Source organism: Cyanistes caeruleus, chromosome 18, assembly GCF_971803275.1.
Source record: "Cyanistes caeruleus chromosome 18, bCyaCae1.hap1.1, whole genome shotgun sequence".
Taxonomy (NCBI): domain Eukaryota; kingdom Metazoa; phylum Chordata; class Aves; order Passeriformes; family Paridae; genus Cyanistes; species Cyanistes caeruleus.
This window is the reverse complement of record NC_141718.1, coordinates 1,237,269-1,251,163: the sequence shown is the minus strand read 5'-3', so window position 1 is coordinate 1,251,163 and position 13,895 is coordinate 1,237,269. Positions and strand designations below refer to the sequence as shown.

General features: G+C 43.6%; 2 long non-coding RNA genes across 3 annotated transcripts in view; one reads left to right on the top strand and one right to left on the bottom strand.

The window, feature by feature from the left end:
• The window catches only part of LOC147649871 (uncharacterized), a 29,329-nt gene extending 21,004 nt beyond the window's left edge, over window positions 1-8,325 (bottom strand). Inside the window, exon 1 of the long non-coding RNA XR_015277866.1 lies at window positions 8,269-8,325. This is a non-coding gene — a long non-coding RNA (uncharacterized LOC147649871). The remainder of the gene's footprint in view (window positions 1-8,268) is intronic.
• A 332-nt stretch (window positions 8,326-8,657) lies between these two features.
• On the top strand, window positions 8,658-13,507 carry LOC147649870 (uncharacterized). 2 transcript variants are annotated; one of them, XR_015277868.1, is made up of 3 exons: window positions 8,658-8,754; window positions 9,152-9,531; window positions 10,435-13,507. It is a non-coding gene; the product is annotated as an uncharacterized LOC147649870 (long non-coding RNA). The 2 variants fall into 2 exon arrangements; XR_015277867.1 differs by having other exon boundaries at window positions 8,706-9,062.
• The last annotated feature ends 388 nt before the right edge of the window (window positions 13,508-13,895 follow it).

Here is a 13,895-nt window from a genome sequence, read left to right as displayed (position 1 = left end):
AATCAGTTAATATCTAAGCTCAGCAGGGATGGCTGGTTTTGCAACTGGACTCTGTTTCAGTGGGGAAAAATCTTCCTCCTGCTTGAGCAGAGAAATACTGACCACTGTCACTGCTGGGGTAAATGACCAGCAGAGACTGTAAAGATGCAGAAAAGAGGGACATCAGCAGAAGAAGAAAGGCCCAAGCCATGTCCAAAAGTCAAAAAAAAACCCCAGAGAGATCCCCAGCATCCTTCCCCCAAATCAAACCCCTGAGAAAAAAAACCACAATGCATGTTTTTAAATTAATTCATTCTCTGCTGCTGATTTCCTCTGTGGCTCTGCAGTGATTCTGTTATCAGGCTTCCCTAATGACACAGAAAAATAAATTCTAGTTTGCCATTCTTTTCCTTCAGATAATCTGCTCTAATTGAGTGTTTTACTGAGCAATCAATTGTACTTCACTCACTTTCCCAGGCTTGAATTACAGAATTAGAAGGGAAAAAAAAAAGCTTGCTTGTTAAACCCACATTGCTTTGATCCTGGTGTTAGGACAAAGCTCACCGTGGGCAAAGAATTCCTTTGCAATCTTTAAGCCCTTCCCTGAGCAGGTAAAAGCAGACCTGGTGCTCATCTTCCTGAGCAGTTTGGAGAAGCCAGCAGCACCCCCATGGGAATGCAGCTCCCACAGAAGCATTCCAGCCTGGATGTGGTTCTTCCTCTCCTTTCAGCCCCTGCAAAACCCCTCCAGGAGCACAGGGCAAACGGGAGGGAAGGAACAGCATTGCTCCCTAATTTATACACAACAAGCATCACACAAAAGATGCCATATTTATGATTTAAGAGCCTGCTATGCAAAAGTCAGAATTAGCTTCCAATGCATCCTATTAGTGAGGCTGCAATGTGTTAAGTTAATGTGTGAAGGCATTTTTTAATATTAGCTCTGGCTACAATTTCCCATCTAATGGAATGGAGAGGAGGGGAAAAAAAAGGAGTTTGTAAATCTGCCACTGCAATGGCCAGTTACAAGGTTTTTTATGGCTCTCTTGTAATGGAAACATCAAGTCCATGGGTAAGCACTGTAACTGTGGGTAAAAGACATCTGTTTATTAGCACCAGAATAAGCTCCTTGCTCTCAGATCCATCCCAGCTCTTTATTGGACCAGAGCAGCAGAAAGGGAAGACTTTTGGCCATTATGGAATGTGCAGCACAATCTGATAACTGATATTTGTCTCTCCCTGGTGCTGGCAGCCAGCCAGCTTTGGGAATGCTGGATTAAACATTTGCCTGAAAAAATCCATGTTGAGCACAACACTGGGTTGTGTTTGCAGCTCACACCAAGTGCTCCCTGTGACTGGATGATCAGAAGTTAAAAATGTGTTCATATAAGAAGGTTGTGGGATTTTTGTCATAGTTACAGCAAAGCTACTGGAAGATTGCCTCAGAAAAGTAATTATTCCATAAAATTTACCAGCACAGGGTTCAGCTTGGGATGTCCAACATTCTAATGCTAAAGTTGTGTATTTAGCCTCACCTCAAAGACTCAGTGTGCTGTTTATTGTCTGCCAGCTCTGGAATATGCTGGAACACAATAATCAAGCAGACTTGAAACCTCATTATGTATTTTTCCATTACAGGGATAGCATATTTAATTTCTTCCATTTAGTCCATTTGCTTCAGGATCTTTGAAAGTCCAAGTGAACGTGAAGGTCCAAGAATGAAGGTATTTGCTTTGCAAACAGCAGACTGGAGTGGTTAAATAGTGTGAAAATAACTTACAGTATAATTTTTTTTCTTTATTCCTGTGTCCCCCGTTACTGGAAGTCCTTTGGACTGTTTCTCATCATGGGGTCTGCTGCAAAATAACAGAGGTGGAAAAGGCAAGACATCTGATGCAGCAGTCTCTCCAACACACTGCCCACTTCTCCTGGGTTTTAAGTCTCCAGGGCAGTGGGTTGAATGTCCCTAATAAATAGCATTTAAAGGTAGGGCTGAGGAAGACCAAAAGCAGGAGAGATTTTGCTTGAGAGACAGCAAAGGACAATAGGCTCCTTTTCAAAGCAGGCATGTTAAAATGCTACCTGCTCTGGCTTTGTACCAAGCTGCTTTGCAGACTCATTTAAAAGGAACAAGCCATTTTAATTAGCTCTCCCTGGACTCAGGAACATGTGGGTCCCAGGTGAGGGGGGAGCAGAGAGAAATAAATATATATATACTTAAATGAAGAGCAGGCTGGCCTTGTTGCCAGCTCTCTCAGCTCTGCCTTAATCACTTTGAAGAATACAAGTCCACAGTGACCTCTGTTGTTCCTTTCATATTGGAGATTAAAAGATGAAGCACTGGTTCTGCAGCTGGTGAACACACAGAGAGGAAATCAATGACTCTTGCAGACAGGTCTCTGTGCAAAAAGGGTTATTGCAGACATGAAATAATTAATTTTAATTCAACTGTTTAAAAATAGATGCTACAAAAAGAGAAATGGCCTTTCCAAAAAAACAAGGCAAAGGGACTTTTTTAAAAAAAGTCAAAATCAGATGCCTCTCATTTTAGAATAGATCTTCAATTATATATTTTTTTCCTCTTCTCTTCTGTACATACACATCTTCCAAGCAGTAAATCTGCTGCAGGACAATGTCAGGCAGTCCCTTGTGTACTCTGATGCTCTACAGGCTCTCAAGGCTCCCCATCACCACCACACAAAGCTGTGGGCTCAGACACAGGAGCCTGTCCATAGGCTGGAGGAGGCTTAGAACAGCCACCTCTGAGATGTGAAACAGCCAAATATTCCACAATTCCAAATATTTCAGCTGAGGGCTGCCAGGAATGCCACAGCACTGTCCCAAAAAGCCACAACAATGAGGTTCCTGGGCAGCACAGCCACATCCCCAGGGTGTCCTGCACAGTCACACCACAACAGCCACATCCCCAGGGTGTCCTGCCTGCACAGTGACACCACAACAGCCACATCCCCAGGGTGTCCTGCACAGTGACACCACAACAGCCACATCCCCAGGGTGTCCTGCACAGTCACACCACAACAGCCACATCCCCAGGGTGTCCTGCACAGTCACACCACAACAGCCACATCCCCAGGGTGTCCTGCACAGTCACACCACAACAACCACATCCCCAGGGTGTCCTGCACAGGGTGCCCTGCACAGTGACATCACAACAGCCACACAGTGGGGCTGGGACCCCTCTTCCCTCAGCCTGACACCTGCTGTGGGGCTGAGCTTTAGAAGGCAGCACCATCTGAACTTGGAGCTGGACCAAAGTCATTGGAAAGCTCCTGCAAGGGGAGCCTTTGAAGGTTTGTTTGCCTCCTGTGCCATCCCAAGCTGCTCAGCAGTGATAAGCAATGCTGTGTGAAAAGGAGCTCAAGACGCTATTTATTTTTCCTTCATGTGTAACAATAACAAACTGTATATTGATCCCTTTTTCTGGAAAATAGCCTCCATTTGTGACTCAGGAATTGCAGCCAGGTTAATTGCACAATGCAGTTTGCTGTTTGACCTTCTATTTTTATCTTGCCTGGCCATTTCTGCAGCTCCTCCAGGGAGCAGCAGATGTTTGAGGAGATGATACCACACAGCTGGATGGAGAGGAGCAAGCAGCGATGAACTCCTGTAAACACTGAGCAATGCAAGAATTTCCCAGCACTCCTCAGACTGGATCTCACATGGATACAGCAGAGTTTATTTATTTAAACACAGAAGCAAAGACAAAGCAAGATGCCATAAAGAAGCCATTGTATGAGTGAAAGTCACACTGAACACAACCCGACCCCAGGACTGTGAGTGGGTTTCCTACTTGTAGTGGAAAACAACTCTCCTGTCCCTAACACAGGGCCTGGAGCTCTACCAGGACAGCTGGGACAAAGCTCTGCAGAGAAGGCATCAATGGACCCAGCAAATGCTCCTTAAAATACATTAACACCAAACCTTACAACTCCAACCTGGCTGCATTTACCAGCACACTTCTTCCCGTTTGGGAGTTATCCAAAGGTTTGGATTTTCTCCTGTGAGCTCTGTCGCTGCTCAGGAGTCTCCACCCCCTTTTCCCTGCAGCTCTAGATGTGATGCTTGCTGCCTGACCCCCTCTCTGGGGCACAAACTGTTCTGTGAACATGAGGAGAGAGCTGATGGAGCGCTCTCACTGATTATGTGAGATTGTCTGGCATCAACTGTTGCTCAGATCCAGTTACATAAGGCTCTGAGGTATCTGAATAACTAAAATTACCCCCTCCTCCAGCTGGTTCCTCTCTGAAGCCTGATCATCTGGCTTTGATGACAATGGAGGGGCAGAGGCTGCTGGCAGACACAGCCTGGCTGGAGAGGGAGGCTGTAAAACACCATCAGCACTGCTGCAGTCAGCTGGCCACGCAGAAAGTGATATAGAAATGTACACACTAAGAATTATCAATCCATTGCTGGGGTTTACAGGCTGATTGATGAAGGCAATGAGCTCTTGGAACTGCCTTGAGCTGCTCCTGCTCTGGGATACAACACCCAGAGCCAGCCCATCTCCAGCGTGGCAAATCCTCCAGGAATTACTGGAGCTACAGCTCGCAGGAATGGCAGACAAGACACTCAATCTCCAGGAAAGTTAAAATAATTCAAGCAGCCAGGCACAGGACCCTTGTTGGGCACTCCCCACCGTGCCCTTGTCCCACCCTGCTCCTGTGGAAGTTCAGAGCTCCTCTCCCAGGAATCCAGGCAGGCTCAGGGACAGCTCCAACTCCGATTTCTGCAGTCCCAGTTCCACCTGCCCCTTCCCACACTGCTCACCCAGGAGGAGCTGCTCCTTCTGCCCTTTGCACAGAACACCAGCACCCAAAAGAAACGGTGGCAGACGGGTCCTGCTCCTGATTTCCCAGGAAATTGATTTTTCACACAGAATTCCAGGCCAACCCAGCAGTGACTCACAGCAGCTCTGTCCCATAATGGCCCCACAGCATAACTACACTGCTAAGCCATCAAGAGCAATATTTGCCTGAATATTTTCCAGAATGTGTGTCTGGGGCAAAAGCTGCAGCTGTGACGTGAAGGATTTAAATATTCCCCCTCGTGCAGGGATCTAGGACAAAGCTTTATGCACCAGATAGCTCCCAATACTTTGAATTTCTGAGCTGAAGCAGGTCTATTCCACCACAAAGAACTGCACCCTTGGTGATCTCTGGGAAGTGAGAATCTGTTTGATTATTTAAATGATGGGAGCTGAACAGGTATACTCAAAGTTAGGGGAAAATGTGTGTTCCTTTTGATAATAGTTTTATTTATTAATGAAAGTCATCATGCTGTAATGTCATCTAAATTAGCCTCAATTAATTTCTGAATTAATCAGGTATGTTCCTGGTAATTTCTTTCTCCTATTACACTTTTCAAGAATCTTCAAATGATAAAAGGAATTTTAGTACAAAGAAATGGAGAGGTCTTTTTATAACAGACATTCAAGATAAGAATAGAATAGATACAGAAGACAGGAGGGTAAATCTCATCAAACTGCTTTGAAACCATATATTTGAAGTCAATTATTATATCAAAGTCACTAAAAACCATCAAATATCCTCATTAGCCACAATTTTTGATTTTCAGAAGTGATAAAGGCTAATAGAACTGAGAGTTTTTCATCCCAACTCCAAACCATCCCCAGCACCAAACGAGGCTATGTGAACACTGAAAGGGATTTATGACTGGGGAAATAAATATTTCTGTAAATATTGTGTGTGGTCTCCATTACACAGAAAACCTTTGAGGGGAAACTGAGCCTCCCCTAATTTCAAGCAGAGCTTTGTGAGCACCTGAGGATGATCAGGCCCATGTGGATGAAGGCTGCTGGGGTTTTGCAGCAGGGTGGATTTGAGTCCCCAACAGAAAGGAACAAAGTTCTCAGGGAGCTGCACATGGCATCAGCGGCCAGAGGCCCCAAGGTACCACTTCTCCCCTGGATTACTCTGGGGGATTCACAGAATTGCAGCAGCTGATTATGAAAGTGAGCACAATGAGCAGTCTGGGGATTTTCTAGGTGGGGTATGAGGGGGAGAAACAAAGATACAACAAACTCTACAAAGGAATAGTTCAAAACTGTATTTCTCTCTGCACCTTCCAAGGATTGCCAGAGGGGTGTCTGGGGCTGCAGCTGATGGGTACAGTGAGGCTGCTTTATCTAAATCAACTTCCTACAGTGTATTACACATTCTTTACTATTACTCTGATGCTTCTAAAAATACCATTGTGAAGCTGTATAATCTGATATGAAACTACAGCTTATTTTGCCACAGAAGGAGGGAAAAAAAAAAAAAGAAGAAGAAGAGACTGATGCCACTGACATGTTTGAGAACACATGATCTGTTTTGATAGCACATTGTATTTGCAGAGCCTGTCCCCAGGCAGGCTGTGCTGGAATGAATTTGGAATCAAAAGGCACGTGCTCAGGATAACTGGAAATAATTCTGGTACCTTTCTTCCTGGCAGTACAGAAATGACAGAGGATCCAGAAGATGCATCCAAATATATATCTTCAGAATTTAATTAGAGAGAATTATTCTTGCCTACCTAGGATAATTGCAACATTATGTTGTGATGGCTGTTAGCATCACATATGCTTACAGATTAATAGTGTTTCTTCCATGTCTGCTTTTGATTTAATCAGGCCATCACTCATTACAATCATGCATGGCTGGTTCTACGAGATGAGGATGTATAAAAAAACAACTGGTAACAAACAGACCTGGAGCTGCAGGGCTGTGCCAGGCTGCTGAGCAGGGAATTCACCAGAGCTGCCACCAAAACCCCCAGCTGATCTCAAACAGCCCCACGAGCTGAGATCATTCACTGCTGGCTTCACCTGCAGGGAACAGCAGGATTCCCTGCTGGTTCCTTCCCTTCAGGGCTGCACCAGAGCTCCTGGGACACAGCTCCCGAGGGGATCCTCACCCACTGGGATAATCTGGGACTGAAACCTCGTGCCTTGGGATGTGCTGGGGCTGTGGTTGTGCTTGTGGCCAGCTCTGTTTTCTGTGCCCTGCCACACCATCAAACCCCACCTGGGGAGCTTTGAGGTTCTTATATACATTAGAAAGAAATAAAAGTATGTGGCTACTTTGAAGTGGTCACAGAGAGACTAGATTTATACATAAAAGTAATATATACATTTATACATAAAAGCAAAACATCCATTTCTACCGTGCCAAACCAGACACTAAACCTGTGTTTGATATCGACACTGAAGTCCTGACCACAACAGAGCAATTCATAATGGTAAAAAGCAATAACAACAAAAGATATATCACCAAGTTAAAGACTCCTGAACAATTCTCTCAATTCCACAGTCTCATCAAGACATTGACCTAAGAACGGAGCTCAGCTGAGATCAAGGAAACAGACACAGATCCAGCAGAACACCACAAACCCCATCAAAACCTCAGGGGGCTGCACAGTGATGCCTTTTTCCCACATGGCAGCAATGACTTTCATGCATGCACCTATAAATTTTCAAAGGTTTTTTTAGACAATTTCACAAATGCTGGCTGAACAAAGTTGTCTAAAGCTCCACGCTGCCTGTTGTCTGAAGCTGCTATTTAATTGGAGAACTTTTCTCTCTCTTTCCTTCTGCTCCCCCACCCCTTCACTCTACAGGAATGCAATCCCTCTGGAATTAAGCATCACTGCCCAGGACACACATCTTTTAATGCAGCCCCAAAGCCATGATCATACCCTTAGAAACAAGCAATCTGTAAAGCAAAATACACTCAGTGCCTGAATGCTAATGCAGCAATTAATCATTTTGATATCCTTGCTCTCTCCCCTGCTCATTTTCCCTTGATTTTTTGATGGCAGAACCAACTCAGTAGAGCACCACACTCTTAAAAAATCATCCTTCAAGTAGCAACATTAAACACCTCAGAACAGAAAGCAAACAAATCAATAGATGGCATAACACTCATGGTACAGAGCTCTAGAGCTGCTGTTGCAGAGACACACGTGCCAAACTCCCTTTCCACTCCCCAAAATCCTGCAGCAGCTTTTTTCCACCATCCCTCCCATCTGACCTGCTGGGAGAACACACATTCCTTCTTGCTGAGCCTCAGGAAAGCCCTGCTGTGGCTGTGCCACCAAACACAGGGACCTGCAGGGACACAAGGCAGAGCTCTCCCATCAGCACCAGCACTTTGACAAAAAGTACCACTGAAAATGCCAAAAGCAGCTACAACCCATCACAGAACACGACGAAATTCCACCAACACGAGGTATTTGGAGGGTTCTAGGAAAGTTGAAAGCTTTCCCTACCTTTGGAAGCACAACAGGAAGCCAGCAGCAGGGCAGGAACCTCCTCCAGCAGCAGGTGATAGAATGTTCTGGAGTTGGGTTTTGTGAGTTTTGTGGAGGGTTCTGATTGGTTCTGGTTGGTTCCAGCACAGGTGAGGCCAATAATGAGGCTCATTAGTGATAATGAGGCTGATTAGCTACACCTGTGGCCCAACTGCCAAGCCCCTGTGGCCAGTGAGAGCCCCCTGCCCTGGGCTGGGTTCAGCCAGAGGAGATGGCAATTCCCAGCTCAGGTTTTAATGCATTCTGTGCTTGGATGTGCACGTGGCAATTAACATTCATTTACAAGAACAACGGGCTGATTAATCAGCTGGGATTGCAAATGACACGCTGGCACTTGAGTTCGTTTTGTTCTGCACCGTGCATGGTATTTAGCTAAACCTGTGATTAAAGGCCAAGTTCTGAGGCCTTGAGGAATAAACTTCAGCTTTGATGTTGCTGATAAAGGCAAGAGTTTCCAGAGAAATAGGTTTTGTGGGGGAGTAAAGAGAAGTTAGGTGTTTTGCTCTTTGTCAGTGATTATGAAATCCAGGAGCATTTTAAATTCAAGGAAGATTTGTCACAGTGCTGTGGAGGGGACACAGGATGTCATTAGCAGAGGAGGGAAGAATTGGGAATATAGGGCAAGATTTAAACTGGGATTCACAGTGGCAGGAACATGGCTTTGCTGTTCCAGCCCTGTGTATGAGAATGCCCTGCAGAGCCGGGTCCTGGGGATGGGAGCAATTCATAAAATCACCTTGCATTACTCCTTGGTAATTGTACCAATAAATTACCAATTTATTTATTACCAATTGTAATAAATACCTGATAATGGTATTTATCACTTTTTTTTATCATCAAGGCTCTCTGATTCTCAGCAAGAAGTTCATGCAGATTTATGGGCAAGAAGGAGGCCAGGAATGGGAAGGTTTTGGGGCACCCCAGCTGCAGCAGGGGTGCAAACCCATGTTCAATCCATGCTCTAATTCTCCTTCCCAAGTGCCTCTCCCACAGAATCTGCTGCCTCATCTCCTTGGCCAAGCCTGACACTTTCTGTCATGCTTTTGATTATTTCCCTGCCTTGCTCCTGAGTCAGACCCTTCCATCCCAAGTGCTGCAGACCCATGGAGCAGGGTGTTCCTGCTGTTCCTGCCTGTGTGATTCACACCCCTGAGCAATCCTCGGTATTGAGGTCCATAATCCAGGCTGAGGAAATGCTGATGCTGCCTCTAAATGATACAGGTAAGTAAAACCAGTCTTTAACTCATGTGCTGTTAGGCTGCAGTGTTGGAGGAGAATGACCAGGGTTCCCTTCAAGGTTTCCTTCCATTACCTCAGCTCTGTAGTGTTTAGTCTGAATGTTTTGCTCATACCTGAGCATTACCTGGGAATTAGGATGAGATCCCCCTGCCAGTGCAGAGGGCAAAGCCAGGCCTGTCACCACTTCTCTCCCTCCTGCACACACCCTGCTGCACACAGATATCCCCAGCCTCTGCTTTCCCTTGCAGAGCTGCTTCACAGGAGTTCTCTCTCTGCCAGTCAGAGTAGGTCAAATTGGAAAGATTGATTCCCAAAGAGAATTTTAATGGGAAGATGATACGGTTCACAACAGATATTATTTGCATGAGCTCGCTGAACTGCCAACCATCAGTTTGTAGGGGAGCAGCAGCCAACAGTCAAGGACTTCAGACTTCAGTCTGAGCTTGCTAAGAGTAGTTCTCCTGATAATTAAACACTAATGTTCTTCCATGAGTACATTATAATGAAATAAATTGCTTCAAGGGAACAATAAACTACAGGCAGCATCTGAAGCATTTTAACAGCACAGAGCATTTGGCTGCTGCAAGATTCACTCCAAGAGGAGAAAGGTAATAACATCTCAGAAACCATTTAGAAAACATTTTTTCTGAACTTTCAGGGTTTGTAGCAGCAATCTGGGGCACTCCAGTGTGTGATGTTACTCGCTCCCAGTGACTCAGTGCCAGCTGGAATGGAAGCACACATGTGATGCTCACCTGTGCAGCAGGAGCAGCGCTGGCCACGATGGCTCAGGGGCAGCTCAGGGTGGGTCTGGGACCTGTGCTGTGCCCTGACAACATCCCAGAACGTCTCTCTTCAGTTTTCCTTGCTTCTCTCTTATTGTAGCTCTTGTGTGCTGTGTTTTGGATGTGAAGACTGCCTGTAACTCACCAGGGATCCTGTCTGGCCCCCACAGCTCTCGAGCATCTCTTGGGATGCAGCTCACAGCAAATTCAATAAAAACTCCAGACAAAAGCCAGGACCCTCAACAGCAACATTTATATTCTTCCTAAAGCAGAATAAATGGAATTATCATTGCAGCTTCCTAATACTTAAAGTGTGTTATAGAATTGTTTATAAAGACTTGAGAAAGTGTATTGCACATGTGTCCAATTGAATGGAGCTGTGCATGTGCCTCTCTAATTTAAGATATTATCCTGCCATTTGAAGATGTAAATAGTGAGCACAGAGTTAAAAAAAAAAAATGTTTAGCTGTCTGTTCTCTTCCTGCAGGGCAGCAGTGAAGGATTTCTCTCTCTATCTTGGCTTCTTTAACTTTTGAAGCTGGTGGAAAATACATTTTTCTGTCATTGTGCTGGTTTTAAAGCCACCAGGTTGAGCCTGCTCTGCTTGAAGAGTTAGCTGCTGCAAAGAGTTGACCCTATGCAGGTTTTAAAAGAATAAAGCATATTCATGTTTCTAGTGCAATTTGCAAGCAGTGATGAACATGCTCTGCTCATGGTAAAACCTCTCTGGCACCCGACTCCCAAAAACCACTGTGGATGTAGCCAGGAATGTAAAAATCCAGAGAGAAATCTCCCTTCTACAGGAATGTAAAAATCCAGAGAAATCTCCCTTCTACAGGAATGTAAAATCCAGAGAAATCTCCCTTCTACAGGAATGTAAAAATCCAGAGAAATCTCCCTTCTACAGGAATGTAAAAATCCAGAGAGAAATCTCCTTTCTACAGGAATGTAAAATCCAGAGAAATCTCCCTTCTACAGGAATGTAAAAATCCAGAGAAATCTCCCTTCTACAGGAATGTAAAAATCCAGAGAAATCTCCCTTCTACAGGAATGTAAAAATCCAGAGAAATCTCCCTTCTACAGGAATGTAAAAATCCAGAGAAATCTCCCTTCTACAGGAATGTAAAATCCACAGAGAAATCTCCCTTCTACAGGAATGTAAAATCCCCAGAGAAATCTCCTTTCTACAGGAATGTAAAAATCCAGAGAGAAATCTCCCTTCTACAGGAATGTAAAATCCACAGAGAAATCTCCCTCCCACTGCTCTCTCAACGTGGCACAAGTGCCTGTAGCTTGGCCTTTGGCCAAGACAGATGGATTATCACTACTCAAATTTCAGTAAAGCCTCCTTGCATTTACATAATGTAAGTTCCTAACATTTAAGCAATTAAAAGAATTGGTGCTTATGGCTTTAAAGAACTTGTGGGTTAATTACGGCTCGTTCTGTGGATGTGATGGGGGAGAAAAGGAATCACTCTGGTAGTTAAAGAACTTGATCACTGCTTTACATGGGACACACTGCTTTGCTGAAGGACTTTTTTTGCTTGAGGAAGAATAATAAGAGTTGCATTTCAATTTGTTTTCAATGCACAAATCCCCTTCCATAAGATCTGTTCCATCAGTGGAATCTTTCAGGATGGGATTGGTTTCTTTAAAGTTTTGAAGATAGAGTTTTGTTTTATGTGAAGCAGATAAAGGCAGCACTTCTTGGCTGTGTTCTGAATTTCACCCTTTTATTCAGAAGTGTCCTCACAGCTCACATAAACACAGAGCCCTCAAAGTCTTGTGGAGCAGAAATCCTGAATTAAGCACATCACAGGGCAGGGGACACTGGCTGAATTGTTCCCAGCAGGGTGATGCCCTGTGGAAAACACCTGGTAATGGGATTTTTGAAGGTGCTGGGTTTTCCCAGGTAGGAAAGGATGGCATTCCCTAAAATTGTGTGTCCAGCAAGAGCTGGTCCCACTGACTGCAGTGGTCAATCCATAAACACAGACACAGCTCCTGTGCTCACACAGGAACAAAGGCAGAGCTGTGTTTGGGTTGAAGTTCTGTCACTCTGGACAGAATAAGTTCTAAAAGTATTAATTTTGTATTTTTTATTTTTTCAATTATCTCAGTTTCCTCTCTTGTTGTGACTCATTTCATTCTGGAGATTTTTTTTTTTCCTTTTCAAGGTAAGAAAATAGACATTAAAAGTGGGTTCTGGTACACAGCATTCAAGCATAATGGAAAAATACAGCAGGCAACTAAATTGCAGCACAGAAAAGCTTCACTGGATTCTCCTATTTAAACTGAATGACAACTGTGCCAAATGTTTGCAAAACTGAAGAAGTTTTTTATTATTATAACAGGGCATAGAGGCTCCAATCATCACCCACTAAAATCCCAAGCAACTCCTGCTGTGTTGGGTGCTGCACAAAGGTTGAGCCAATGGTCAGTGCTAATAAAATCAAATAAACAAGGAAATCACATTGGGAGTAAAAAAACAGAGAGAGAAAAAAATAAACCACGGGGGTTTTATGATTTATCCAAGGACATTGAGGAGGTTTTTGCCTGGAATGAATGTTTAAATCCAGACCTTTGCAGCCCTGTTCTTTCAGTCCTTCAACAACTTCCTGCCTCAAAGTGCAAAGAAAATTTTTCCAATCTTTTACCTCTTTTGTTCAGCCCAATTTTATTACTTTAAACTACATTTAGAGGACACTGATTTTTCCTTTGTGAAAACTAAGTATTTAGTTAGTTTTTAGCTCCACCCTTTGATTTCTCCACATTAGATCAAATTTCAAACTGCACGTTACTCAAAATAAAAAAATAAACAAACCCTAATCCCTTTCTTATGGAATTCATCTCTATGTTTATTTACTTTTTTTTCCTCTATTTCTTTTCCATTTTGTTCTATCAAAATAGGCCTCCTGGTAAGTAATACCAGTTAATGGCAATTATTTAAAGTATATTTTGTTTCATGGAGAAACAAAAAAATCGTCCTTGATTTTTGGTGTGTTCTGTAATCCATGTCCTATGGATGGCTCTGTAAATCTTCCTAATGCCTAATAAAACACACTACTGAATAGCACACTCATTACATATTAAACTGAAAATTCTGCTGCCTAAGTGCTGGGGTGTGATTTGAAAACAATAAAACCAGCATGGAGTTATGAATTACAATCAGTTTTCTACATTTCTGATTCATAAAAATACATTTTTATGCTCTTTCCTTAGCCAGCATTTGAACTTTTCGTCCAGCCTGTGCCAAATGAACACAATCAAAACAGTCTTTTTTTACTGCTACATAAGGAAATATCCCCTTGTTTCTAAATTTGACCCCACATACATGTTCAGAAGGTTGGTTTTATTTATTCTTGTCACTCTTTGTTTTGTTTTGCCTCCAGGTCAAGGCTTACAAAATTTGAATTTGCTCCTCTAAAGGTTTTTGTATTTCCTGCTAGTTCCCTGTGAGCTGCTTTGGTATTCCAAATAAATACATTTGGGTTTCACAGGTGCTTTGGTTTGGTTTGGTACTCCATTCCTCTCCCTCTCTTCCAGTCTCTTAGAAGAGAT